This window comes from Triticum aestivum, chromosome 3A (genome assembly GCF_018294505.1).
Source record: "Triticum aestivum cultivar Chinese Spring chromosome 3A, IWGSC CS RefSeq v2.1, whole genome shotgun sequence".
Lineage (NCBI taxonomy): Eukaryota > Viridiplantae > Streptophyta > Magnoliopsida > Poales > Poaceae > Triticum > Triticum aestivum.
In genome coordinates, this window is record NC_057800.1 from 19,835,471 (window position 1) to 19,861,161 (window position 25,691).

At 38.7% G+C, this 25,691-nt stretch overlaps 2 long non-coding RNA genes across 2 annotated transcripts; both read right to left on the reverse strand.

Moving 5' to 3' along the window:
• Positions 1–13,782: 13,782 nt before the first annotated feature.
• Positions 13,783–16,272, reverse strand: LOC123059900 (uncharacterized). Its single transcript, XR_006427644.1, has 6 exons — positions 16,010–16,272; positions 15,801–15,895; positions 15,393–15,539; positions 15,253–15,312; positions 14,209–15,071; positions 13,783–14,030 (listed from the first exon to the last, which is right to left on the reverse strand). It is a non-coding gene; the product is annotated as an uncharacterized lncRNA (long non-coding RNA).
• A 5,436-nt stretch (positions 16,273–21,708) lies between these two features.
• Positions 21,709–25,691, reverse strand: LOC123059901 (uncharacterized). Its single transcript, XR_006427645.1, has 6 exons — positions 25,376–25,691; positions 25,236–25,295; positions 24,192–25,054; positions 23,880–24,013; positions 22,543–23,047; positions 21,709–22,386 (listed from the first exon to the last, which is right to left on the reverse strand). It is a non-coding gene; the product is annotated as an uncharacterized lncRNA (long non-coding RNA).

The following is a 25,691-nucleotide window of genomic DNA, read 5'->3' on the forward strand; positions in this document are numbered from 1 at the left end:
ATTATCCACTGTTATATTATTTTTGGGACTAACCTATTAACCGGAGGCCCAGCCCAGAATTGCTGTTTTTTGCCTGTTTTAGGGTTTCGAAGAAAAGGAATATCAAACGGAGTCCAAACGGAAGGAAACCTTCGGGAATGTGATTTTCTCACCGAATACAACTCAAGAGACTTGGACCCTACGTCAAGCCACCTAGCAGGAGCCCATGAGGTAGGGGGCGCGCCTACCCCCCAGGCGCGCCGTCCACCCACGTGGGGCCCCTATTGCTCCACCGACGTACTTCTTCCTCCTATATATACCCACGTACCCCCAAACAATCAGAGACAGAGCCAAAACCCTAATTCCACCGCCGTAACTTTCTGTATCCACGAGATCCCATCTTGGGGCCTGTTCCGGAGCTCCGCCGGAAGAGGGCCGTCATCACGGAGGGCTTCTACATCATCCTAGCCTCTCCGATGAAGTGTGAGTAGTTTACCTCAGACCTTCGGGTCCATAGTTAGTAGCTAGATGGCTTCTTCTCTCTCTTTGAATCTCAATACAAAGTTCTCCCCCTCTCTTGTGGAGATCTATTCGATGTAATCTTCTATTTGCGGTGTGTTTGTTGAGACCGATGAATTGTGGGTTTATGATCAAGTCTATCTATGAATAATATTTGAATCTTCTCTGAATTCTTTTATGTATGATTGGTTATCTTTGCAAGTCTCTTCGAATTATCAGTTTGGTTTGGCCTACTAGATTGATCTTTCTTACAATGGGAGAAGTGCTTAGCTTTGGGTTCAATCTTGCGGTGTCCTTTCCCGGTGACAGTAAGGGCAGCAAGGCACGTAATGTATTGTTGCCATCGAGGATAACAAGATGGGGTTTTCTTCATATTGCATGAGTCTGTCCCTCTACATCATGTCATCTTGCTTAAGGCGTTACTCTATTTTTAACTTAATACTCTAGATGCATGCTGGATAGCAGTCGATGAGTCGAGTAATAGTAGTAGATGAAGGCAGGAGTCGGTCTACTTGTCTCGGACATGATGCCTATATACATGATCATACCTAGATATTCTCATAACTATGCTCAATTCTGTCAATTGCTCAACAGTACCTTGTTCACCCACCGTAGAATACTTATGCTCTCGAGAGAAGCCACTAGTGAAACCTATGGCCCCCGGGTCTATCTTTATCATATCAATCTCCTACTACTTAGTTATTTACTTTGCTATTTACTTTGCCTTTATTTTACTTTGCATCTTTACCATAAAAATACCAAAAATATTATCTTATCATATCTATCAGATCTCACTGTCGTAAGTGGCCCTATAGGGATTGACAACCCCTATTTGCGTTGGTTGCGAGGATTTATTTGTTTTGTGCAGGTACGAGGGACTTGCGTGTAGCCTCCTATTGGATTGATACCTTGGTTCTCAAAAACTGAGGGAAATACTTACGCTACTTTGCTGCATCATCCCTTCCTCTTCAGGGAAAACCAACGCAGTGCTAAAAGAGGTAGCAGTATTGTGTCACCATCACACTTTTATCTTTGTCATTTTTCTTAGTTCGATCATTTTGGTAATATCTTGATCTAGTAGAATAAAGTTTAGTATGATCTAGTTTTGAGTTTTGCTTTATGATCCTTCTATGTAATCGAGTCCGCGAGCTTTATATATTAAAGATTAGTGTTGAGTCAAGGGCTTTGCCATCTTGCTATGATCTTGAGAAAAAAAAGGAAGGGAATAAAAGTAAGAATAAAGAGAAATAAAGAGATCATATTGATCCTATGGGGAGTAATGACTTCACATATAAAGAGTATGATGAATAAAAGTTGTTGAGAGTTGACAAACATAGTTTTGATCATCATTGCAATTAATACGAAGTAATAAAGAAAGAGAGGTTTTCATATATAAATATACTATCTTGTACATCTTTTATGATTGTGAGCACTCATTAAAATATGACATGCTAAAAAGTTGATGTTGGACAAGGAAGACAACATAATGGGTTATGTTTTCTTACATCCGAAATAAATTATATTGGCCTGGATCATCCAACATGTTGAGCTTGCATTTCCCTCCCATGCTAGCCAAATTCCTTGCACCAAGTAGAGATACTACTTGTGCTTCCAAATATCCTTAAACCCAGTTTTGCCATGAGAGTCCACCATATCTACCTATGGATTGAGTAAGATCCTTCAAGTAAGTTGTCATTGTTGCAAGCATTAAAAATTGCTCTCTAAATATGTATGATTTATTAGTGTGGAGAAAATAAGCTTTATACGATCTTGTGATGTGGAAGAAATAAAAGCGACGGACTGCATAATAAAGGTCCATATCACAACTGGCAATATAAAGTGGCATTCTTTTGCATTAAGATTTCGTGCATCCAACCTTAAAAACACATGACAGCCTCTGCTTCCCTCTGCGAAGGGCCTATCTTCTATTCTTGTCTTTTACTTTATATAAGAGTCATGGTGATCTTCACCTTTCCTTTTTTACATTTTATCCTTTGGCAAGCACTATGTGTTGGAAAGATCCTGATATATATAGCTAATTGGATGTGAGTTTTCATGAACTATTATTGTTGACATTACCCTTGAGGTAAAAGGTTGGGAGGCAAAACTATAAGCCCCTATCTTTCTCTGTGTCCGATTAAAACTTCATACCCATAAGTATTGCGTGAGTGTTAGCAATTGTGAAAGAGTAAATGATAGTTGAGTATGTGGACTTGCAGAAAAGCTCTTATATTGACTCTTTTCGATGTTATGAAAAATTGCAATTGCTTCAATGAATGTGATTATAGTTTGCTAGTTTTCAATGAAGTTTCTGATTCATACTTGAAATTGTGAATGAATTGTTACTTTAGTATAAGAAATCATATGACAATATATATATATCAATATGTTGCTATTATAAGAATGATCAGCATGCCCTCATGTCCATATTTTTCGATATCGGCTTCCGTTTGAGGACAAGCGAGATCTAAGCTTGGGGGAGTTGATACGTCCATTTTGCATCATGTTTTTATATCGATATTTATTGCATTATGGGTTGTTATTACACATTATGTCATAATACTTATGCCTATTCTCTCTTATTTTACAAGGTTTACATGAAGAGGAAGAATGCCGACAGTTGGAATTCTGGGCTGGAAAAGGAGCAAATGTTAGAGACCTATTCTGCACAACTCCAAAAGTCCAAAAACTCCACGAAAGTCAGTTTTGGAATATATAAAAAAATATTGGGCGAAGAAAGCACCAGAGGGGGCCACCCACCATCCATGAGGGTGGGGGCGCGCCCTACCCCCCTGGGTGCGCCCCCTGCCTCGTGGTCCCCCTGGCAGGCCTCCGGTGCCCATCTTTGGCTATATGAAGTCTTTTGCCCTAGAAAAAATCATAAGCAAGCTCTCGGGACGAAACTCCTCCGCCACGAGGTGGAACATTGGTGGAACCAATCTAGGGCTCCGGCAGAGCTGTTCTGCCGGGGAAACATCCCTCCGGGAAGGGGAAATCATCATCATCATCATCACCATCGATCCTCTCATTGGGATGGGGTCAATCTCCATCAACATCTTCACCAGCACCATCTCATCTCAAACCCTAGTTCATCTCTTGTATCCAATCTTTGTCCCAAAACCTCAGATTGGTACCTGTGGGTTGCTAGTAGTGTTGATTACTCCTTGTAGTTGATGCTAGTTGGTTTACTTGGTGGAAGATCATATGTTCGGATCCTTTATGCATATTAATACCCCTCTGATTATGAACATGAATATGATTTGTGAGTAGTTACGTTTGTTCCTGAGGACATGGGAGAAGTCTTGCTATAAGTAGTCATGCGAATTTGGTATTCGTTCGATATTTTCATGAGATGGATGTTGTCTTTCCTCTAGTGCTGTCATGTGAACTTGACCACATGACACTTCACCATTGTTTGGGCCTAGGGGAATGCATTGGGAAGTAATAAGTAGATGATAGGTTGCTAGAGTGACAGAAGCTTAAACCCTAGTTTATGCGTTGCTTCGTAAGGGGCTGATTTGGATCCATATGTTTCATGCTATGGTTAGGTTTACCTTAATACTTTTTTGTAGTTGCGGATGCTTGCAAGAGGGGTTAATCATAAGTGGGATGCTTGTCCAAGGAAGGGCAGTACCCAAGAACCGGTCCACCCACATATCAGATTATCAAAGTACCGAACGCGAATCATATGAGCATGATGAAAACTAGCTTGACGATAATTCCCGTGTGTCCTCGGGAGCGCTTTCCTTTATATAAGAGTTTGTCCAGGCTTGTACTTTGCTACAAAAAGGATTGGGCCATCTTTCTGCACCTTATTTACTTTTATTACTGGTTACCCGTTACAAATTACCTTATCACAAAACTATTTGTTACCGATAATTTCAGTGCTTGCAGAGAATACCTTACTGAAAACTGCTTATCATTTCCTTCTGCCCCTCGTTGGGTTCGACACTCTTACTTATAAAAAGGACTACAATAGACCCCCTATACTTGTAGGTCATCAGGCGCTACCAAGTTTATATGGCATAGCCATGGCCAGAAACCCTAACAGTTTGGTCACACTGATACGGATCTCGGTCTCACCGAGATGGCCTTGCCAACTCCCTATTATCAGTTGCATTTATTTCGGATTCACCAAAATTGCAATCGGTCTCACCGAGATGGCTTGACCAATTCTCTGTTGCCCTATTGCTTCACTTTGGTCTCACCGAGTTGATACAATCAGCGCCACCGGGATGAGGTTTTCCCTAAGCCCTAGCACATCGGTCTCACCGAGTTGTTCCAGTCGGTCCCACCAAGATTCCTAATGTTCACATTTTGAACTAATCTTTCCCACCGAGTTTAGCTATTCGGTCTCACCGAGATGGGTCAAATGTGTGTAACGGTTGGATTTTGTGTGGAGGCTATATACACCCCTCTACCCCCTTCTCCATATGTAAGAGATCCACAGAACGTTCCTACACTTCCACCATACGTTTTCTGAGAGAGAACCACCTACTCATGTGTTGTGATCAAGATATTCCAATCCTACCATAAGAATCTTGATTTCTAGCCTTCCTCAAGTTGCTTTCCACTCAAATCATCTTTCTACCATAGCCAAATTTGTGAGAGAGAGTTGAGTGTTGGGGAGACTATCATTCAAAGCATAAGAGCAAGGAGTTCATCATCAACACACCATCTATTACCTTTTGAAGAGTGGTGTCTCCTAGATTAATTAGGTGTTGCTTGGAAGCCTCCGTCAAGTTGTGGAGTTGAACCAAGAAGTTTGTAAGGGCAAGAAGGTCGCCTACTTCGTGAAGATCTACCTTAGTGAGGTAAGTCCTTCGTGGGCGATGGCCATGGTGGGATAGAGAAGGTTGCTTCTTCGTGCACCCTTCGTGGGTGGAGCCCTCCGTGGACTCGCGCAACCCTTACCCTTCGTGGGTTGAAGTCTCCATCAATGTGGATGTACAATAGCACCACCGACCGGAACCACGCCAAAAATCTATGTGCCTTCATTGCATTTGCACACTCCAATCTTATCTCTTTACTTTCTTACAATTAGCATGCTTCACTTTTTCTGCTGCATATACTCGTGTCATGCTTGCTTGAAATGTATTGTTAATGCTGAAACTTGTGCTAAAACTCAACCTTAACTTGAAGAATCTAAAAACTGCTACCTTTTCTTGTTAAGGGTCTGATCACCCACCCACCCCTCTAGACCCCTCTTCTCGATCCTTTCATTTTCGTATATCTACTCGACGCTACTACATATAATACATGTTCATGCAAATATACGAAATAACATCTCTAATGATCCCTAATACCTAATTACCAACTTTCAATCCCACTTCCCGATGGTATACTCCAGTTTTAGCTATGATCTCCTCAAAGAAGAATCCCGCCAATTCCTCTTGAATTGTTTCTATGCGAGCCTTTGGTAGGAGTTCGTCCCGCTTCCGTTGGATATATATGAATGAAACTCAACACAATTGATGGTAATAAAATAAAATTGTGAATATTGTTTACGTACTTCAAGTTTTTCTAAATTTCTGCCCGTCTCATAGGTCATCTGGCGAATGAACTCACAAACGTAGTATCCACATAAATTATTCCTGGATCCCTACCTTGAGCACTTTATGAGAATAGAGCTCAATCAAAATAATAATCAAGCATGATAGTGGTATTGAAACTAGAATCAAAGAGATGCACGGACCTAGCTAGTACTACTTACACTGAGTTGTAGAAATCGCAGCTCCTCTCTCCATCCACCCCTATCCTGCTTGATGAACTCTTTCCATACCATTCCCGACAAAGAAAATGAATAAATGAGTTATTGAAATGAACGAAAGTTCCCGATATAGTTCGATAATGATTGAAATAACCTCTGGAGCATTTCTCTCATGTCCGTCCACAGCTCCATGTCTTTACATAATGAGTCGATGACAACTCATTTTCCTACGTCAAACTGAATTACTAGCAGAATAAAGTGGAACTTGCACACGCAAAGCTCATCAATTACACTTAACATCGAGTAAGCGAAACAAAATGATGTGTACAAGACAGTATCACTAGTGCAGAACCGGGCAATAGCACCGGTTCGTAAGGGGCTTTAGTGCCCGTTCGGTAACCGGCACTAAATTGTAGGCACTAAAGGCCCCCCCTTTAGTACCGGTTCAGCACGAACCAGTGCTAAAGGGCAAACACGTGGCACGAGCCAGCTCCGTGGGTGCGTAGGACATTAGTATCGGTTGGTAACACCAACTGGAACTAAATGTTTTGGTGTGTTTTGGTTTTGTTTATTTTTTACTTTAATTTTGTGTTTTCAATTTAATTTAGTGATTGTTTTACATTATAATGAGTTGTTAAATCATTAGGTGATTAGTTTGACTGGATGCGTGTGGATCCTAGCTAAGTCATCAAGTATATGTCATATCCGTATTATATATACTTGATCACCTACTTAAGTGATCGAGGTAATATGGATATGGCATATATATACTTGATCACTTAGCTAGAATCCATCCAGTTGAAACTAATATGCAATTTCTTTCATAAATGATATAATAACTCACCATCATCATCATCATATTAATTAATATAAAAACTCTTGCATCATATATATCATCACCAACGGTTTTCATAGCAAAGATATCATCGAGTTCAACATGGTAATGATATTATAAGCGTTCATAACACCACAAAAGCAAATCACTCTTTGAGATTAAGTTCAGGACGAAGAACACAGACATGAGAGGACAAGTACTAAGAGCATGAACTAGCTAATTAATCACTCCTACTGCTCTCTCTTAGGTAAAATAGTATAGAACATGTATAGCTTTGCTGATTCATCATATTGGAGCATGCAGATGAACCTGTCTCCTAATCGTGGGTTGCGCTTCTGATTGCTGTCCCCTAGTACTTCTCTGTGATCGTTCACAATTTTGTTCCAGTCTTTTACTATTAAGCATTCCTCGCTATTAGAAATCCTGAATGCACTAAAGTGCATTGTAGGATATCTTGGCCGTAAGCTAAAATATTCATGGTACCTTTAGTCTCGATCCAATCAGGCACAACATTCATCAGGAGTCCCTGTTGAAGAACACCGTATAGTAACATACTTAGCAATGAAGTTTAGCTTAAAAATAATGTATGCAAAAGATGCACCGAGAAGAAATAGTAGAAATCTTACCATATTTCCTAAATAAATGTGACCGTAGTTCAGTACGAACACTATTGGTCGCGCGTTTTGAGTACTAACATTTCTAAGTGCAGGAAAGAAATTTGTCTTGATAGCATCAAGATCCTCAAGTCATGAAACATAATGACTTGTCTCCTCGCAGTTTAGTTCAGCCCCGAGACAGTAGATGGTCATGTCTACCAAGCGTCGGACATGTTTGCTTGATTGGAAGTAAGCTGTCAATATTAATTGAGATCTATTAATTATTCAACTGGTTCAAATAATCTCATATCAAAGACATAAATATGGTTGAGAAACTCACATAATGGTAGAACTGAAGGCGTTTGCACATCGACCCAGATGTCTCTATTACCTTCAATATCATCTTCCGGACGAATATCAAAGGTGATAACCATATCAGGCTCAAATGCATAAGCCTTGCATAGTGCTTGCCAAGTTTTGCATTCAAAATAGGTGTATGTGTCTGCATTGTATAATTTGACGTTGAAGGTATAACCATGCTCGGTCTTCAAGTAAACTCTTTTTACCTCCATAGTTTTGTTAGGACTGAAACCTATCTTATCCAAGACAAAAATTCTTGCATGGCAGGGGATACGCTAGTAGAATAGTGAAAAATTAAAATTAAAAGGTGAAGCAAAATGAAGCATAAGTCATGCTTAATTACAAAAAAAGACTTGTCGTTGTGACTTACTGTATCCACTTTGAAGTTCTCATCCAGCTTGATGCTGAAGCGTCTATCATCAACTAGAAAATTTTGGCCGCACAGGCCGCGCTGGTCTTCGCAGTATTCGCACATAATGAAATCGTGTTCGTCGTCAGACGACATTCCTATGTTCATAGGTGAAACATTAAACACTTATTAGTTCTATTAATTCAACTAATTCTGTTAATTCAACTAGTTCAACTAAGCACTTACGAAGAATATACCTAATTAATTGAACTAATTCAACTAACTAGTTCAACTAATTAATTAGATAATGAAATCTTATATAACTAAATTAAATATATATCTAACATATAATTTATATCTAATATCTAACATATATGTTCATATATAGGTGAAACATTAAACACTTACTAGTTCTATTAATTCAACTAAATAAACTAGTTCTATTAATTCAACTAAGCATTTACTAAAAATAAACTAGTTCTATTAATTTCTTACTAAAATAAAGTAGATAGTTCTATATAGTAATATTTTGATTAGATCATCAAATCTCATATACCTAAATTTTCTTACTAAAAATAAACTTATTCTATTAATTTTCATACTAAAAATAAACTAGTTATATTAATTCAACTAGTTCAAATAATCTCATATATATACCTAGTTACTATCTAGCTATACTAATTCAACTAGTTCAACTTGTTCTAATTCATGTAAAATATATTTGACATTAATATTTAACATCTTTTCCATATAATTCATCTAACCATTAACATTCTAACATTATTATCTACGTAATTTATCTAACATTAATCTAAACAACAGAAAATAGAAAATAAGTAAAAATTAACAATGTGTGTGTATGTGTGTGTGTGTGGTGTGTGTCTGTGTCTGTGTGTGTGTGTGGTGTGTGTGTGTGTGTTTCTCTCTCTCTATGTGTGTGTGTATGTACGACCGGGGGGCGGCGGCGTATGGGCGGCGGCGGGCGACGACGGGGGGACGGGCGCGGCGGGCGAGAGGCGGCGGCGACGTACGGGCGCGGCGGGGGCGATGGAACGGGCGGTGAGGGCGACGGGCGGCGGGGGCGGCGAGGGCGGCGCGCGATGGGGCGACGGGCGCAGCGAAGAAGTTTGCATCGAGAAAAACTACTGGTGGTCGATGAACTGATTTTTTCGTAGGTTCCATATATATAGGAGAGGTCTTTAGTGCCGGTTGGAGCCACCAACCGGTACTAGAGGCCAATTTTCGCCAGGCCAAGGGGCGGGAAACGGCCCCTTTAGTACCGGTTCGTGCCACGAACCGGTACTAAAGACTCCCCCTTTAGTACCGGTTGGAGCCACCAACCGGTACTAAAGGTTGTGCGCTGTCACCGGCGGTGCACAATGTTTAGTCCCACCTCGCCGAGCAAAGGGCAGCCGCACTGGTTTATAAACCCAGCCGCGGCTGCTCCTTCAAGCTTCTCTATATAGCAAGCTTCTGGGCCTAATTAACTAGGGCGCGCTGCCCTGTGAGTCTGCTGGCCCTTCTGGGCCTGCATTTGCACACCCTAGGTCTGGCAGGCCCACTGGACAGCGCGCCAACAAATTTTTTATATAGCGGGAAACGGCCCCTTTAGTACCGGTTCAGGATTCATTTTGTAGTGATTTTCAATTTCACGGTCATTTAGCTCTCTAAACAATTAGGTAAATGACCGAAAAACAACAAATGATGTCAGAACATGTTGGAAATTGATGACGTCGCTTTGAATGCTGCATACTGAACAGAAAAGAAGTCCGGAGTTCAAATAAGTTTAAAAAACATTGAAGTGGCCGTGTAACAGATGAGTTCTCGTCCGAAACCCTGATACTCCAAAAGAGTTTGTCCAGTTTGTACACGAAGTGCGTCCAGTTTTTGCCGTGACCCTCTCTACTCTTTCGCGCATGCTATGCGGGTGATATGATGATACCATGCCAAGTTTCAACATTTTCAGGATTCATTTTGTAGTGATTTTCAATTTCATGGTCATTTAGCTCTCTAAACAATTAGGTAAATGACCGAAAAACAACAAATGATGTCAGAACATGTTGGAAATTGATGACGTCGCTTTGAATGCTGCATACTGAACACAAAAGAAGTCCGGAGTTCAAATAAGTTATTAAAAATAAAAAAGAGGTGCAATGCTGGTTAATTTGCTTCAAGCCATTCAGAATAGTGTAGACTACACTGCACATAGCTCAGTGCAATCTATGCTATTCCGCAGGGAAATCTGTTCAAATTTGACATAAGAGAGTGTAGACTTGTCTTGAATAAAACAATTATATGAGATGTGCCTCCTTCCTATTGCCATTCAGTCAACCATGTCACCACTGTCCTCACAAACTGGAACTCCCCTGCCTCCCTTTTCCACTCATACATGACCAAAGAAAACCATGAACATAGCCAAACCAGATCAGATCCGGGCTCAATTCACGCAAATGCATATACAAAAATCTTAAGAATGCACAAAGAGCTTTTAGATATGCACCACCTGGGGGCATTCATAGAAGGTGAAGTTTTGAGATAAACTTGGAAACTAAGCATCTGAGATCAGTAATAATAACATAAAGAAAATCCATAATCTAATTAATTAGTCAGTAAGAGAACGATCTATGTGAGCCACCTTTAATCGATGAATTAGGGAGAGCTTCCATGTTTGCTTTTAGCAAGTTCAGAAAATGCTTTGCTGTACTGTTCGGCAATGCTCAGGCTGGCAGCCTACAAATTAGAAGCAGACATATATGTTTTGTTAGGCAAAAAGGAAAAAGACAATCAAAATCTTATTTGAAGGAACAACTCCTCCATCGAGATTTTACAAGAAATATGTGATACCTTGGTGTTGCGTTCAGATTTAAACTACTCAGAGACCTGGTGCCCACGCTGTAAAACAAACTAATCTGTCAGCACTGATGGAGAGCAACACGGGTTGGGAGTGAGTCACCACCGTCAGTTACGCTGTGAGCGTCCGCGGGCTAAGAGCATCATGGCCAGGCTGAGCTGTGCATAGTACGACGGTGTGGGGCGACGAAGATCAGGAGCAGTGTAGCTTGGGAGAGGGCCGCTGCTATCGGCGGCTTGAGGGCGACATGGCTGGGCCGCTGGAAGAAGCCGAAGCGACTCATGTCTGACGCATTCGCCAGCACTGTTGCCTGTTGTGGCTGCTGCTCTCCTCCTTCCGTCGATGATGAGGGAGCAGGTGTGGACTTTCGAATTGAGATAATAAATACGAACTTCCTTGATAAAATGAATAAGAAAAATATGTCCATTAATAGATAGGACAAACATAACGGTTAGAAATTGCATTTTAATTACCTCTATTGTTTTTATACATGAAAATAGTCTCCCCTAAGCAGAAGTTGGCAATTATTTCGTATGAATATTATTCTAGAAATTTAAGATAACTTAATAAAGAAAATAGGTTCAACAGAAATTTAGTAATATTTTTTTTCAACGGTTTCAGTAGTATATTTACACATGGATATATACTCAAAATTATATGAGTTTGAATATAAAGTTTGTAGAAAATTGTCGTTTATTATATGCATTTTCAGTAAATATCTCCCTGTTCTACCCCACTCTTCAATCAAATATGGTGCGGTCAGCTTTGTATGTAGTTATTCGTAGATCGTACTTGAATTCATATGGACACCTAACTGAGTATCCATTTTTAATGCATTATGTGCATGCACGTACTTATGCTTGATGTAGGCATGATGTCAATCTCATCCATGTGACTACATGGTCTTCTCGGATATATAGAATCTTGTACCTTATATGTATATACGTGACAAATGATAATTTTATCATATCATGGCCTAGGAAAGATTGTTCATCTCAGTTGTTACAATTAGGTCCATCCATGATCAAATGGCTTATATCATAGGAAAATCATATGAATCCATGAGCCATATTTTTTTATAAGGTTAGGTGCAAAGTATGTTTTTTAATGTAACACATGCAAGTATACTATTCTCCTGAACTCTTAAGAAATTTTCTGCATTTTCCTTCTGGTGCAACCAAACAACACTATGGTGGAATCATGCGTTTTCGATTCTTGTGGAAATAAAGATGGCATGTCATCTATCACGAATACTATAGGAAAATATATGTCATTTGGTTTACACGATGGGAGTTTTTTTATTACACTAGTAGAAAACGGGCCTTTAGTCCCGGTTTCAGAGGGTCTTTAGTCCCGGTTATGGAACTGAGACTAAAGGGTCGGGACTAAAGCCCAAACCCTTTAGTCCCGGTTTGCTTACGAACCGGGACTAAAGGAGCTCCACCTTTAGTCCCGGTTGGTAACACCAACCGGGACTAAAGGAATTTTTTTGAAAATTGGTTTTTCTGATTTTTTTTGAAAAAAAAATACTTTTTTCGATTTTTCCCGATTTTCAAATTTCTGAATTATTTGACAATTTAATCACTAATCGCCCCTCATCACTACTCAAGTATGTACCACTCATTCCAAATCGTCTAACTTCACGGCTGGTCACCCATCCTCTCACTACCCCCAGCCTAAGCATGCTTAACTTTCGAGTTCTATTCTCCGTAGTTTCCCTCATTTCTTGAATAAGTAGTTTGACCAGAGTTTGACAAAAAATTCAAAAAAAACTTAAATTTGAGGACAACTTTTTTTCCTTTCAGAATTTGAGGATTCTAAATATTTGAAAAACGGCCTATGGCGGTCGAAATCGGAACCGGATTTTCGTGCTGAATATTTTGATATATTATACGGTTTTTTCGACATCGTATGCAAAAGTTATAGCCATTTTACTTTTTCATAACACTTTTTTGCAAAACATGTCGAAATTTATGCTTTATAATTTTCCCAACTAGCAGATGTAGTAACATAACTACATCTCGAAGGATTTTATTTTTTGAAGTTTTTATCATTTTCTTTTGTTTTTTCAAAACTTAAATGGCGATAGGGGGGGTAGAGTTTGATGGTGTCCAACAGAAGCATACAACATGGTGTCCATCCAATCCTACCGTCGACTACATCTGCTAGCACTGTCTCAGCCAGAGTCACAACTAAGGTTAACCAAGCCAGAGTCACATTCTATTAAAGTGACAAAAAAAATTATACTTAATCAATGTGACAATATCCGGTCCTTGTAGAACGGAACTAATTCTATACATATTACCCAAACACAGGGCATCAATGTCATGTATAAGAGAATAATTGACAATCGATGAATGTTGGAGGCATAGCAATGCTATGTTTGGAAAGCCAGAGATTGGGGCAAAACAGTCATTGGCAGCAAATAATGAGGCGCCTTAAAAAGTATTTCTACATACTCAACTTCATCATGATCTTTTGTTACTATTGGCACCGTAACAAACAAACAAATTGTCCTTTTTAGAGAATTAAAGGAAATCTATAGTAATTTTATAATACGGAAGTTCATAGCAATCAAACATCAAGATGCAAGCTTGCCATTTTAAAATATATACAGCAGTACACCATGGCTATTTTAGATATTCAGTTATATTCAAAAAAGCATGACGCGCGTTCAACTTGTTACTGAAAAGGAACCTTGTTCCAGCAGAACATGTAATGATCCATAATAAATATAATAAATGTTCACTGAGTTCATTGGTTCAGGTATCGTGGTTCCACATGATGGTGATGCATAAGAACGTTTCTTTTTTGAGAATTTAGTAGCAAACCTGCAATGCACATAAAGATCAAATGGTTAGCAAACCTGCTGTTCGTCCTGAAGCTAGTTCAGTAAGAGAGAACATTTAGCAACAAAAGTATAAACTTCTTTTAGAAGCTTGCAGCGAGCATGCAATGCATTGTAATGAATAATATAAAAAAACATGAGGCGTGTGTTTAGATGGTTACTGGAAAAAGGACCTCACAATGTTCCAACGGAACATGTAGTGATCTATAAACATAGTCGATGTTATCTGGATTCCTTGGTTCAGATCTCATGGCTCAACAAGACGGTGCTGCAAAAGCATGATTTTTTGAGAAATTAGTACCAAACCTGCAATGCAATCAGATTGTCAGCAAACCTGCCATACGTCCCGAAGATAGTTTGCGGCTATTGTTATAGCATAAACAAAAGCAGAAGGGAATGCCATAATTAAATGACAACTTAATGTTCAAACATCACACCAACGATAGGTAGAAATACAGAGTGTATCTGTAACAGTGCATGTCCCCAATGACAGACTGAGTCATGTTCCTCCACTTCTTCAAGTTTCTTGCAATTTCACCTATTTTTCATTGCTTCAATATTAATTATCAAGGGAATGGGACTATGATGAACAACCGAGCACTAAAGTTTAATACGAACAGCCTTCCACAAAGCAGATTGAAGGTATACAAGCACAAACAGCACACATGCATGTAATATTTTGATGGACTTATATTATGTATTTAGTTATCAAATTGCACCTTAATGCAACTATATCGGCCATGGGTCTCCCCCTTTTTGAAAAGCACCCAGAAAACTGGATATAAAAATAACATGTATAGATCCATACGGAAAGCAAACAGAAAACTAATGTAAACTAACTTATCTGAAAAGGAGAAAAAGCAATATTCAGTTCAGTTGTTTGTTAACCGCTCTGTACCAAAGAGTGTTGGAAATAAAAAGAAAGGAGAAAGCAGGGAAGATGCCACCATGAGAACCAAATCGATCCAGAATATGTTTTCCTCATGTCAGTCTCCTCCCTCCTCCGTGGCTAATACTCCTCATGCTGGCCAAAACAACAAATCAAAGCATCAAAGTTAGAAACTAAAGAGAGAGAGAGAGAGACGGTAGGGAAGATACCACAGAGAAAAACTAAATCGAACCACCATACTCTGTTTTTAGCAAGCACCATACTAAGACTAAATATGTTAAAGAAAAATAGGAAAAAGAATATACTATATACTCACCGCTACCATTCTTTGTAATCCCCAAAAAAATAACACTCTTCTCTCCCCCTTAGAAATAGCCTGATGCCAAAGGGATCATAGTTAAGCACTATAGTGTAATAACAGTGAAAATATTTACTGAAGTATCAAAAGCACCATACCTAGGGCAGGGAAATCTGTTCAAATTTGACATAAGAGAGTGTAGACTTGTCTTGAATAAAACAATTATATGAGATGTGCCTTCTTCCTATTGCCATTCAGTCAACCATGTCACCACTGTCCTCACAAACTGGAACTCCCCTGCCTCCCTTTTCCACTCATACATGACCAAAGAAAACCATGAACATAGCCAAACCAGATCAGATCCGGGCTCAATTCACGCAAATGCATATACAAAAATCTTAAGAATGCACAAAGAGCTTTTAGATATGCACCACCTGGGGGCATTCATAGAAGGTGAAGTTTTGAGATAAACTTGGAAACTAAGCATCTGAGATCAGTAATAATAACATAAAGAAAATCCATAATCTAATTAATTAGTCAGTAAGAGAACGATCTATGTGAGCCACCTTTAATCGATGAATTAGGGAGAGCTTCCATGTTTGCTTTTAGCAAGTTCAGAAAATGCTTTGCTGTACTGTTCGGCAATGCTCAGGCTGGCAGCCTACAAATTAGAAGCAGACATATATGTTTTGTTAGGCAAAAAGGAAAAAGACAATCAAAATCTTATTTGAAGGAACAACTCCTCCATCGAGATTTTACAAGAAATATGTGATACCTTGGTGTTGCGTTCAGATTTAAACTACTCAGAGACCTGGTGCCCACGCTGTAAAACAAACTAATCTGTCAGCACTGATGGAGAGCAACACGGGTTGGGAGTGAGTCACCACCGTCGGTTACGCTGTGAGCGTCCGCGGGCTAAGAGCATCATGGCCAGGCTGAGCTGTGCATAGTACGACGGTGTGGGGCGACGAAGATCAGGAGCAGTGTAGCTTGGGAGAGGGCCGCTGCTATCGGCGGCTTGAGGGCGTCATGGCTGGGCCGCTGGAAGAAGCCGAAGCGACTCATGTCTGACGCATTCGCCAGCACCGTCGCCTGTTGTGGCTGCTGCTCTCCTCCTTCCGTCGATGACGAGGGAGCAGGTGTGGACTTTCGAATTGAGATAATAAATACGAACTTCCTTGATAAAATGAATAAGAAAAATATGTCCATTAATAGATAGGACAAACATAACGGTTAGAAATTGCATTTTAATTACCTCTATTGTTTTTATACATGAAAATAGTCTCCCCTAAGCAGAAGTTGGCAATTATTTCGTATGAATATTATTCTAGAAATTTAAGATAACTTAATAAAGAAAATAGGTTCAACAGAAATTTAGTAATATTTTTTTTCAACGGTTTCAGTAGTATATTTACACATGGATATATACTCAAAATTATATGAGTTTGAATATAAAGTTTGTAGAAAATTGTCGTTTATTATATGCATTTTCAGTAAATATCTCCCTGTTCTACCCCACTCTTCAATCAAATAGGGTGCGGTCAGCTTTGTATGTAGTTATTCGTAGATCGTACTTGAATTCATATGGACACCTAACTGAGTATCCATTTTTAATGCATTATGTGCATGCACGTACTTATGCTTGATGTAGGCATGATGTCAATCTCATCCATGTGACTACATGGTCTTCTTGGATATATAGAATCTTGTACCTTATATGTATATACGTGACAAACGATAATTTTATCATATCATGGCCTAGGAAAGATTGTTCATCTCAGTTGTTACAATTAGGTCCATCCATGATCAAATGGCTTATATCAGAGGAAAATCATATGAATCCATGAGCCATATTTTTTTTATAAGGTTAGGTGCAAAGTATGTTTTTTAATGTAACACATGCAAGTATACTATTCTCCTGAACTCTTAAGAAATTTCCTGCATTTTCCTTCTGGTGCAACCAAACAACACTATGGTGGAATCATGCGTTTTCGATTCTTGTGGAAATAAAGATGGCATGTCATCTATCACGAATACTATAGGAAAATATATGTCATTTGGTTTACACGATGGGAGTTTTTTTATTACACTAGTAGAAAACGGGCCTTTAGTCCCGGTTTCAGAGGGTCTTTAGTCCCGGTTATGGAACTGAGACTAAAGGGTCGGGACTAAAGCCCAAACCCTTTAGTCCCGGTTTGCTTACGAACCGGGACTAAAGGAGCTTCACCTTTAGTCCCGGTTGGTAACACCAACCGGGACTAAAGGAATTTTTTTGAAAATTGGTATTTCTGATTTTTTTTTGAAAAAAAATACTTTTTTCGATTTTTCCCGATTTTCAAATTTCTGAATTATTTGACAATTTAATCACTAATCGCCCCTCATCACTACTCAAGTATGTACCACTCATTCCAAATCGTCTAACTTCACGGCTGGTCACCCATCCTCTCACTACCCCCAGCCTAAGCATGCTTAACTTTCGAGTTCTATTCTCCGTAGTTTCCCTCATTTCTTGAATAAGTAGTTTGACCAGAGTTTGACAAAAAATTCAAAAAAAACTTAAATTTGAGGATAACTTTTTTTCCTTTCAGAATTTGAGGATTCTAAATGTTTGAAAAACGGCCTATGGCGGTCGAAATTGGAACCGGATTTTCGTGCTGAATATTTTGATATATTATACGGTTTTTTCGACATCGTATGCAAAAGTTATAGCCATTTTACTTTTTCATAACACTTTTTTGCAAAACATGTCGAAATTTATGCTTTATAATTTTCCCAACTAGCAGATGTAGTAACATAACTACACCTCGAAGGATTTTATTTTTTGAAGTTTTTATCATTTTCTTTTGTTTTTTCAAAACTTAAATGGCGATAGGGGGGTAGAGTTTGATGGTGTCCAACAGAAGCATACAACATGGTGTCCATCCAATCCTACCGTCGACTACATCTGCTAGCACTGTCTCAGCCAGAGTCACAACTAAGGTTAACCAAGCCAGAGTCACATTCTATTAAAGTGACAAAAAGAATTACTTTTTAATATAGCAAAACAACTATATAAGCAAAGCAATACTATTTTAATTAAAATCCTAATTTAAATTATTCTAAAAATAACCAAATAAATCTTACTATGACAACAATCTGACATCTGACTAGGAGCAAAAAGAATTAAATTTAAAACTATTTTTAAACTCAAATTATTCACAATCTAGGGTTTGAAGCAAATTTGAACAAATTCATATTTAAATCATTCAAATTTGAAAACTAATGGCACAAATAGAAACTAGACAAAATTTTGAATCTAATGCAAAAAGAATCACTCAAAAAACATCAAATATCCTAAAAGATATAAGCAATTTAAAACGGAAACTAAAACCAAAAAACGAATGGAAAAACAAAAAACAAATTTTAGAACCCCTTTAGTCCAGGTTTGAGACACGAACCGGGACTAAAGGGCGTTGCACCCTTTAGTCCCGGTTCGTGTCTCAAATCGAGACTAAATGTCCCATTTGAACCGGGACTAATGCCTTCCTGACGCCCTAGCCGCTCGAACTGCTCACATTAGTCTCGGTTCGTAATGCAACTGGGACTAATGTGTACATTGAGCTTGGACCAAAGCCATGTTTTCTAGTAGTGTTAGGTCAGAGCTAATGTATTGTTTTAGTTTGGAATGGGAAGGATAGGAGTTAATCCTATGTAGTAATAGGAATCCATTCTTGCAAACCAAAGGGTTTTAGAGGAATTTGTTTTGCATGAATCCTACCCTACAAAATTCCTAGAAAATCCTATAAGCCAAAGGACAGCTTATTCGGTTCACGTGAAAACAATGCTCATGAGTTGGCTCCACCCCATTCTATATTGTTAAAAGGATAATTTGTTCCATCAGATTAACCTCTAAATATCGTTCTTTCTTTCAAGAAAAACTTTATTCATTTGTATGACAAACTACATGTTCTAAAGAATAGAGGAGTGCAATAATTAATAAGGAGTGAGAATTATCTCTCAATTACATTCGTAGCTCTCCAATTATAATCTTCTCGTCTATCTGTAATTACATGAATTGGAATGATCGTATGTATGGTTCTTACTGCCAACTTAGCAATCAGTGTTTCTTGGTCGGCAAGAAATAAGAAAGTGTAATCTGTACCTGTGCCCAATACAAAAATCATGAGTTAGGATGTGATATTTGTCATATTAGCCATCCGAAACCAATAATACATTTCTCTGGATCTCAACATACTATGGTTGTGAACAAAGTAGATCTCCTTGAAATTATACTTATTTTCTCGTAATTACTCCTGTATTTTAGATTGTTTTAAGAGCTTACGTATTTGGAACAAACTGTTCATGTCCTTACTCTGAAGTTGTACATGTGTGTATGAATGTTTCAGGAAAAGTTAGTAGTTTTATGTGAAATTGTACGGTGGTTATCAAATTCGTGTCCTTGTAATATTTTTATTTTTTTAAAGCGTCCAAGACCAGCCTCTAAAATAGGTAGGCAAATTTTCTACCTTTGGCTTACAATGTCACAAGAAATAGTAATATTATCAAAGTCAACAAAAGATTGTTTGATTTTGGCAATGTTAAATATTTCAATAATAAGATATGTTTGACATTTCTTAAGATATGTGTATGAATGGCAGCCATGGCAACTTCGTCGCACTTCTCGTCGATGTCGTCATCCATGATTGCTGCCACACTCGAGTTGTTTGGACAATAATATTCATCTTCACTGCCCACACGCTGTAGTTGGCATCAGTCACCATCAGGTACTGAATGTGGATGTTGGGATGAGACATTACATTGGCGCCACCCGTTCCTCCACCAAGCTGATTTGTCGTCCTACGTCACCTTGTCGTCGTTCTTATTTGCCTTGGAGCTGCAATTGCCGGACTTGTAGTTGCCATATTTTCTTTTTGAGAGGCGACGTGCCATATTGAGCGTGCACTTTGCGCTTCTTTTGTTTATTTTTTTCTATGGGAAGCTGCTCTTTTTTTTCCTTAATAAGCCCTGGAGGAGGCTCTTTTGTTGTCACATAAGCATAATTAAAAAAAACTTTTATCTGGTGGACAATCCTTTCTTTTAAGGATATCTGCTTAACAATCAAGAGTCCAAGTCACGAAGGTTTTAGATCATAACTGTTGTGGTCCGCTTTCAGTTATAAGTACTAGATGACCCGTTGCGCCAATGGCGCAAAGGCCGAATGCAAGCTAAGTATTGGAAGAGTATGCATTAAAATATGTAAACACAAAATGAAACATGTGGAAATAAGTACAGACTGATGATAGATAGATGGTTGCTCATGATACATGTTTTCTAAGAAGCTTACGGGCGATCATTTACAATGTGATGAGCAAGGCATGTATATAGCCAGAGATATGTTAGACAGATGATCATTTACAATGTGATGAGCAAGGCATGTAGATAGCCAGAGATATGTTAGACAGATGTATCGCTGGACGTTGAGAACAACTTCTCTGAGCCAACTCTTCATAGTAGTAATACTAAGTCATGTAGCAAAGGACTCTTATGATCTGCTTAGATTAGATAGACAATCATGCAGAGGCCTTTGGATGTGCACTTGAAGGCGAAAGCATATGTTCTTTCATCATGGTTGTTCCAAAAGCATACCACACAACAGTCTAAGCAGCAAATAATCGACAATTAAATGCACAGAATGGTCTTAAGGGATTACATAAGATCCAAAAGGATGATAAACATAGAAGTATTAGTAGGCATCTATACTAATGATAAGTAATATAACAAGGGGCTCTTGCAACTTGCTTATATTGAGTAGACGATCAGGCATAGTTCCTTGGAAGTGCATTTGAAGGCAAAAGCATATACTCGCCCTTCGTTCATGCTAGATGACCCGTTGCGCTGATGGCGCAAAGAGCAAGAGCGATCTCAAACCATGCACGTAAGAATATTTAGAGACCAGTGATCAACAAAAGGCATCAATGTTGTGGTCTTCAAGAGAAGATTGGCATCTTTTGTCCCTATTTCCACAACTGATTCAATTGAAGAACTAAATGCAACATCTTAGGGCCATATGCTTAATAGCATAGAAAGGGGAGCACTAATGATCGAAAAGCAAGTGCATATGTGTTTGTAGTGAAAAGAGATGCGTGACAACTATCTCTAATCTCATTATAACGTCACTATGCAATGCAGAAACCATAACCAGAATTATTCATATCTGAAACAAACACCAAACACTAAAATTAAACAAAAACATCATTGCCTAATCAGTTTTTCTAGGTTTACTTTGCTGGCCTAACATGACCCAATCAGAAAATAAGAATGAACTTGCTGGAAGGCTATAGGAAATGATTCGACGTTGAAATATTGATTACGGTTACAACCCTCATTGTTGCATGTCTCTGCCCTGCCCTCGCCTTGGGACAACCTCCAGTGCAGCCATGCCCTCCCTCGCTTCCGGTGCTCCTGTCAAAAAGCCTTCCCCTCTAAGTGATAAATATGATGATAGAGAACACGACTACCCGTTGCTAAAAATTGTGCAGCTATAATAGTCAGAAAGACTTGACAACAAAAAGCTGAAGGAACCACATGTTAAAAAAAAGCTGAAGGGGGACTAAAGCACAACTACCCATTGCTGCAACATAGAAACTGGAGATACAACAATATTATTCTTAGGGTGAAATATTACTCACAACAGCAATATGCAGATTCATTAAAATGGAATGCCATAGTTATCTGTAACATGTAGCAACACTTGAGCTGCAAAATTATCCATTTATCTTGTCGTGAAGGCTACAACTTCATTACTTGAGAATCATCATTCATTCCTCCATGCGTGTGCAAATTTCAGTGACTACTGACCCCAGTCTCCAACAGGAGCAGTTAAGAGGGGAAACATTTTTTCCAACTTGATCACAATAGTTTACGTGCAGCCAACTTTCACTGAGTCTATCTGTTCCCATCTCCCCCTCGAAAAGACATGTTCGAATACCAAACAACAGTGATAGTAAATAGTCACATGCCTTGTTGTTTGTAAGTATCAACGCACTTGTTGCACGAAAGAGCAATGCAAATTAGCAATTTATACTCGTAGACAAGAGTTGAGTGGTGTCCATCCTTGTAGTGGCTAACCAGATTGACCAAGTTCCTGTGATGAACTCTTATTAGATGTAGAGCCTGAAATGCAATTCAGAGTAGTTCTGTCAATAAGTGACCAGAGTGTTTGGCAAAATGGAGAGACTATTTGGGAAAATTGATTTGATCTAGACGGAAGAGAAAAATAAAACATGCATAAGAATAAGAGGAGAGGAGAGGAGCGGGAAGAAAGCTAACCTCTGCCAAGAACTCATTAACCCCATGAGATGATGATTCTAAGCATGTTTTGACTGCAACTGGGGTTCCATCTTCCAAGTAGCCAAAATAGACTACTCCAATCTGACCTTTACCAATGGACATCTCAAAGTTATTTGTGATGGTCGTTCTTTGCAACTGAACTGACAGTTACCGATTGCATAGAGACAACATCTCTATTATCTTCTTTTGAGTTATTTCCATTCAACGGTCCGACAGAAGGATCCGCATAGGTGTACTATACTATTAGCAACCAAGAACACGACTCACTATATTTTCTTGAACAATAATTAGACAAGTACTCGGTTTCCAGTCAATAGAAATCACCATTTTCAGTTATTCTTGCAAAGGCATAGGGTAACAATTACAACCACAACCAAAAGTACAGAAAATACAACGGTAGCCATTCGAAGCCAATATAAATGAGCTCCCGGATGGTGGCGTCGACGGCGTCAAGTTTGGCTTTAGGCGTGAGCATCTTCACCTCCTACACGATCAACCTCTACTTATAATAATCTGAAGATTGGGGTCATAGCGGACGCAACCGAGTTTGTGCCGCTGCAACAACTATATCTACTTCATCAATTACAATTACTTTATCAATTAAACATACTTCATTGACTAGAAAGTGAAAACAAACAGTCTGCATTGGACATGTAAAAATGTTCTTCATATATCTCAAGTTGTTGCACCATATAAAAAGAAATGTTATAAATAAACCGAAGGGTGAGTTTGTATGTTGATGTGTCCCTGATGAGATAATTTGGCTCAAATGGCAAATACAGATCAAGAAACTGAGCATACAAAATTTTATAGCTCAAGGGCCTATAAAATGCCACCATACTCTAGCATGCTTGAAAAAATTATACTTAATCAATGTGACAATATCCGGTCCTTGTAGAACGGAACTAATTCTATACATATTACCCAAACACAGGGCATCAATGTCATGTATAAGAGAATAATTGACAATCGATGAATGTTGGAGGCATAGCAATGCTATGTTTGGAAAGCCAGAGATTGGGGCAAAACAGTCATTGGCAGCAAATAATGAGGCGCCTTAAAAAGTATTTCTACATACTCAACTTCATCATGATCTTTTGTTACTATTGGCTCCGTAACAAACAAACAAATTGTCCTTTTTAGAGATTTAAAGGAAATCTATAGTAATTTTATAATACGGAAGTTCATAGCAATCAAACATCAAGATGCAAGCTTGCCATTTTAAAATATATACATCAGTACACCATGGCTATTTTAGATATTCAGTTATATTCAAAAAAGCATGACGCGCGTTCAACTTGTTACTGAAAAGGAACCTTGTTCCAGCAGAACATGTAATGATCCATAATAAATATAATAAATGTTCACTGAGTTCATTGGTTCAGGTATCGTGGTTCCACATGATGGTGATGCATAAGAACGTTTCTTTTTTGAGAATTTAGTAGCAAACCTGCAATGCACATAAAGATCAAATGGTTAGCAAACCTGCTGTTCGTCCTGAAGCTAGTTCAGTAAGAGAGAACATTTAGCAACAAAAGTATAAACTTCTTTTAGAAGCTTGCAGCGAGCATGCAATGCATTGTAATGAATAATATAAAAAAACATGAGGCGTGTGTTTAGATGGTTACTGGAAAAAGGACCTCACAATGTTCCAACGGAACATGTAGTGATCTATAAACATAGTCGATGTTATCTGGATTCCTTGGTTCAGATCTCATGGCTCAACAGGACGGTGCTGCAAAAGCATGATTTTTTGAGAAATTAGTACCAAACCTGCAATGCAATCAGATTGTCAGCAAACCTGCCATACGCCCCGAAGATAGTTTGCGGCTATTGTTATAGCATAAACAAAAGCAGAAGGGAATGCCATAATTAAATGACAACTTAATGTTCAAACATCACACCAACGATAGGTAGAGATACAGAGTGTATCTGTAACAGTGCATGTCCCCAATGACAGACTGAGTCATGTTCCTCCACTTCTTCAAGTTTCTTGCAATTTCACCTATTTTTCATTGCTTCAATATTAATTATCAAGGGAATGGGACTATGATGAACAACCGAGCACTAAAGTTTAATACGAACAGCCTTCCACAAAGCAGATTGAAGGTATACAAGCACAAACAGCACACATGCATGTAATATTTTGATGGACTTATATTATGTATTTAGTTATCAAATTGCACCTTAATGCAACTATATCGGCCATGGGTCTCCCCCTTTTTGAAAAGCACCCAGAAAACTGGATATAAAAATAACATGTATAGATCCATACGGAAAGCAAACAGAAAACTAATGTAAACTAACTTATCTGAAAAGGAGAAAAAGCAATATTCAGTTCAGTTGTTTGTTAACCGCTCTGTACCAAAGAGTGTTGGAAATAAAAAGAAAGGAGAAAGCAGGGAAGATGCCACCATGAGAACCAAATCGATCCAGAATATGTTTTCCTCATGTCAGTCTCCTCCCTCCTCCGTGGCTAATACTCCTCATGCTGGCCAAAACAACAAATCAAAGCATCAAAGTTAGAAACTAAAGAGAGAGAGAGAGAGACGGTAGGGAAGATACCACAGAGAAAAACTAAATCGAACCACCATACTCTGTTTTTAGCAAGCACCATACTAAGACTAAATATGTTAAAGAAAAATAGGAAAAAGAATATACTATATACTCACCGCTACCATTCTTTGTAATCCCCAAAAAAATAACACTCTTCTCTCCCCCTTAGAAATAGCCTGATGCCAAAGGGATCATAGTTAAGCACTATAGTGTAATAACAGTGAAAATATTTACTGAAGTATCAAAAGCACCATACCTAGGGCAGGGAAATCTGTGCAAATTTGACATAAGAGAGTGTAGACTTGTCTTGAATAAAACAATTATATGAGATGTGCCTTCTTCCTATTGCCATTCAGTCAACCATGTCACCACTGTCCTCACAAACTGGAACTCCCCTGCCTCCCTTTTCCACTCATACATGACCAAAGAAAACCATGAACATAGCCAAACCAGATCAGATCCGGGCTCAATTCACGCAAATGCATATACAAAAATCTTAAGAATGCACAAAGAGCTTTTAGATATGCACCACCTGGGGGCATTCATAGAAGGTGAAGTTTTGAGATAAACTT